The sequence below is a fragment of the Rhagoletis zephyria genome, unplaced genomic scaffold (genome assembly GCF_001687245.7).
Source record: "Rhagoletis zephyria isolate East Lansing unplaced genomic scaffold, Rhagoletis_zephyria_1.1 Rzeph_scaffold_09545, whole genome shotgun sequence".
In the NCBI taxonomy this organism is placed as follows: Eukaryota; Metazoa; Arthropoda; class Insecta; order Diptera; family Tephritidae; genus Rhagoletis; species Rhagoletis zephyria.
Window position 1 is genome coordinate 8,617 of NW_016166623.1, and position 4,935 is coordinate 13,551.

General features: G+C 34.4%; 1 long non-coding RNA gene across 1 annotated transcript; it reads left to right on the forward strand.

Moving 5' to 3' along the window:
* The first annotated feature begins 494 nt into the window (after nucleotides 1–494).
* Nucleotides 495–4,694, forward strand: LOC108375871 (uncharacterized). The gene is made up of 2 exons (XR_001849212.1): nucleotides 495–592; nucleotides 4,416–4,694. It is a non-coding gene; the product is annotated as an uncharacterized LOC108375871 (long non-coding RNA).
* Nucleotides 4,695–4,935: the final 241 nt, after the last annotated feature.

Sequence of the window (4,935 nt, forward strand, 5' to 3'; positions counted from 1 at the left end):
CAGCTGATTTTTTGGCCTCAATGTTTTTTAATGTCAAAATTATTTGTTGTACATTTATTGTAATTTTTACTGTCATTTTGCGAATAATTTGTTAGTGTAATTTTTGTTTTTGGGCTATCGCCTTACCTGCATCACTGTGCCCGGTCGTACATATTTATATGTTACTGAAGCTATGCATGAGGTACCTTTGTCGCAATTCACTGAGCACCAACCCCATCGTACACGTCAACGTTTTCTTGTTTGGTTCGTTTGCCGGCAAAGTGAGCGTCAGTGGTGTATGACGGTGTCAGCAGTGATGGCAACGACTACAATGATGGAGAGTGTGACTGTAGCGTGGGGAATGCTTTTGGTCTGCTGATGTTGCAGCTCAGGGCGCTCACGGCAGTCAGGCAGTCAGCTAGCAAACCACCAAGTCAGCAAGCAAGCGAGCAATCTCCACAATTAAACAACCAAACGTGCGTCCATTGGGTACGGTTTTCAGTTGTTTTTCAAACACCAAACGTGTTGGATGTACTCGACGGAACGCGCATAAGTGAAATACCTGAAAATAAAACAAAGTAATTTTTTGTGAAGTTGAAGATAAGTAACAAAGGTAAAAGGGTACAGGCAAAAAAAAAATAACGAAGTGTTCTAAGTACATACATATGTATATGTATATGGGTATATGAAGTTATCTGCAAAGTGTACGAAATACTATATGCAAATAATGAATTTATCCGCAAATAAACATACATACATACATATGTCTGTATATAAATATGTACTTGCATAGTAAATGCATGCAAAAAAGAACGGGTTTGTATGTTGCTAATTGCGCAAAACAAAAAAATATATAAAATTGAACTAGTGAAGGTAAACCGGTGAACAAGTTGTTGATGTCTGTTGACTGTTTTTTTTTGTGTGTACCTTTTTTTGTGCGCGCGCGTTTATGAGCTCAGCTGTGCAATAACCTCGACTTTGGCGCAGAATTGAAATTGAATTGATAAAACCCGTTTGCAAATATTATCAACAAATTAGTATCTACAAAAATTTTACAAAAAAGCAAAAAAAAGAGAATTTAGTGATTTGCAATGAAAAACTAAAAAAAAAAATAAATTAGTGACCCGAAAATATTTTAAAAATCTGTAACGCTGTAATTCGAGTCACTTGCGGGCGCTCATTATTTTTTTGGAAGCCATTTGTGTTTGTTTGTTTGCTTGTATGTACACGCGTGCAAACTCATAAAAAATTAATTGCGTACATTTGCCGCGAACTCGCTGCGCTGTGAGTGTATCTGTTTCCTGTTACACACATATACATACATACATAAATAATCGTGAAATAATAAAAACTAATAACGAAAATAATAAAGCAGCCCTCACGTTCCAATTAGAAACCAAGCAAAACGCTGATAAAAACATGAATGTGTGAGGGATAAAAACATTTTTCGAAAATGAGTATAATTCGCACAACAAAAAAGCAAAAAAAAAAAAATACTCCCCTTCACGACGATCCATTTCAAAATGCGATCACGATCCGCCACCATCACCCGCATTTAGCCGCAGCGGCCTGTACTAAACAATAAGCACAGCCAGTTGGGTTGATGATGTCATTAGACAAAAAAAAAAAATAAATAAAAAACGAAATAAAAAACAAAAGAATTAAAATAGAGTGTAAAAAAAGCAATATTCGCGTGATGCACGATCGTATGAAGTCATAAGTACTAAGCAAGAGCATAAATAATTTTTTTTTTTAACATTTCGAAACATTCTGCCACTATCTGCTTTCAATTTTTGCTATCGATCGATGAGCGCATGTGATCACTTCTAAAAAAAAAAAAAGAGCCAGCAATAAAACTTGTTTATTTTGCTTATACGCCGCTGACTTTCGAATTTATGGCTTTAGAATTTATCTTCCAAATATACAAAATTACCAAAACACAAGAAAGAATACATTTTCTATACAAAAAAGACCCACAGATCCCATACGAAATAAAAGAAAGACACAGCGCCAAACCACTACAAAGCTAAAGTGGCTGACTTAGCGCCGCGTCGCAGTAACTTAATCCCCTCACTGTCGTCACAGGCCTGTCCGCTTATGACAAAGTGATCTTTACTAAATGCTAAATATTTACTTACGATCACCACCAGCTCAAATTGTTAGGAAGTTGTTAGAACAATTAGACCAAATGTGGGCAATTGCCATTGGCATTGTAAATGTGCTGGTGACTCAAGGTGCGGTGCGCTCACTTGTTCAGTGTGTGGCAAAGTGTTTAACATTTTTTTTTTTGTATTTGTGGAGAAGGCAGATTTCCTGAGAAAATTATATGTTATTTACATTAGACCGCGCCAGAACAAAATGTTCGCCGTATATCTTCGAATCTGAAGTATTTTTGCTAGGCAATTTCGATTGGTTTTTTTGTTTGTTGGCCGAAAGTAGAGGTCGTCTACTTACATTTTTCGTCATAACTGCGGCATTTACAGTTAGATCTTAAATTATGATTTATAGATGTTCTTGCACCAAGAATATTTTTTTTTTACCTCCTTTTGATCGATTTTTCCGACACCAGTGCGCCAAGCGCACCTAAATTTTTTGTTAATCGAAGGACGGTATAAAACGGAATTTTTTTTTATAAGTAACTTCCGTTTTCGTATGATTTATTTAACTCTAATGTCCCGTCCAACACCATGGAAGCACCCATATGTAGTTTATGACACATTTCGATTTATTGCAAAAGCTCTATAAGTGTAACATTTCCTTGAACTCACAATGGCCAGTTTTTGTTTTCCAAGTAAATACAAGTCACCCTTATTCTGTTTGGAATTGCGGAATTTTATCTGAAAATCGTCGATGTACATATTTGTTTTATTGGCGTAGATAACAGTTACGGAGGAACATACACGCATCGATAGTTATTGTATGGCTCCCAGAAGATAATTTAGGTAGGCCTTCTTAAGTAAAGCCATTCTAAGAGGCCTACCCAAGAAGGGCTGAAAAGAGTGCGTTCTTGCATGCTTTCTAGAAGGAATCTTCTATTTAAAATTTACATTAGAATACATAGAAATGAATTTAAATAAATATTTTAAGTTGCAGTATACATATTTGATATAAACCTTAAGCAAATACTTCAAAGATGTATGCTTTTTATAAATTAAAGAAGCAACTTCAAAAGAACTCCTCCAAAAGGCCTTCTGATGTACGTCCTATAAAAGCTCTTCTGGAAGGCCATGGGTAGCGCCAACCCATACAAAAAAGAAAGGAGAATGGACTGTAGAAAGGAAGGCCTCTTGACTCTCAGGAAGGCCTTTCGCAGGGCTTTTAACTCCTGAAATTATCTACTAGGTTATCATAAATACATACATACATATATTTGCGCTATCACCTGCAAAAGCGATTTCAAAATGTTAGCGACTGATAAGAATGTACAAAGTACTACGTTTCACTAAACGATAACAATGTGTCTGTGTTTGGTATTGAGAATTTATCGATACAATGATTTCATTTGTTATTGCCTGGTAATGAAAAATCTAAAAAAAAAATTGTATGCGCTCATTGCTTACAATGTGTTAAAGCATAAACCTCACCTATTGGGTGTATCTTTTAACGAATTTTAGTATGTATATTAAATATTTAGAAAGTCCAAACTCACCTTCCCTATTGCTAGCAAGGTTATGCATTTTTTATGGTGCATATTACTTTATTCTTTCAACTAAGCGCAGTTAAACGTGCGCAGTTAAGTTTACTAAAGAACGTCGTAAAAATCGCAACATCTACATACCTACGTACATATGTACATGGGGGTGGTCCAAAATAAGTAAAGCCGGAATTTTAATGCTCTCACCTCCTAGGATTGTTCTGTATAAAAAAATATATATGTATATACCCGTATTTTTTATTTTGAAATCAAAAAATATTTAGAGGTCGTTCAAAGGGCTCCAAAGTTTTCCATGTATTTTATGTAAGGAAAAGCAACTTTTCGTAGAAATGGTATGTAATTCTAGAAAATCTACATTTTTCATACCGGAAAACTTTGGTTCTCTTCAGGAGACTTCTAATAACAATGCTCAATTGTTTATGTAACCAGTTTTTAATAATAAATATTTTTTATTTATCCCTCATTGCATTTTCTGTCACTTTCTGGGGGTTTTTGGTAGACCTATAAAATATAGTAGTATATATATAATATACTATTAAAAAATAGTTAAATAAATAATTGGGTATTGTTACTGGGAATCTCCTCCGATCGAAAAATATCGATTTTCAAGAATTCTAAACCATTTCTACGAAAAGTGGTTTTATCCAATATAAAATATGATTTAAAAAAAAAAATTGGGGATATATTTTTTCGGTACAGAATAATCCCAGGGAGTGAGAGCATACAAATTCCGACTTAAATTTTTCACATGCATTTTTGGACCACCCTAATGTACATACAGGTGTTGGTATCACGAATCACGTCGCTTAAAAGCAACAACAAAAATAACTACGAGTATGACAGCGCTTTCTTGCAGTCTTCATGTACCAATCCACCAATAAGTGAAATAAACCAAAAAAACAAAGTGAAAAAGTAAAATAATTAAACCATTGGTTGCAAAACCGGTTATCAAATAGCAATATTAGTTGGTAAAAATTGTGCTGCAAAAATAAAAATAATAATCACCAACGCTGAGAAAGCAAGTACATGCTACATAAATAGGTCGGCGCTAGAAAGAAAGGTAAGTGTAAACTTTTTCATTTTGTATGGTCGAAGTGACCTCATATAGTACTCAAATAAACACATGAAATATTTCTGCACTTCATCACAAAAATGCACTGAAAGAAAGTGGATTATGAAGTGATGTGGGGATCTCCGATATAGTAGCTATAACTTCGAACATATAATTTTTCAATAAAAGACTCGTAAAAATTACCTTAAGTTTTTAATGTATTTTTATTGGACCTTATTCTCTGTTAAAT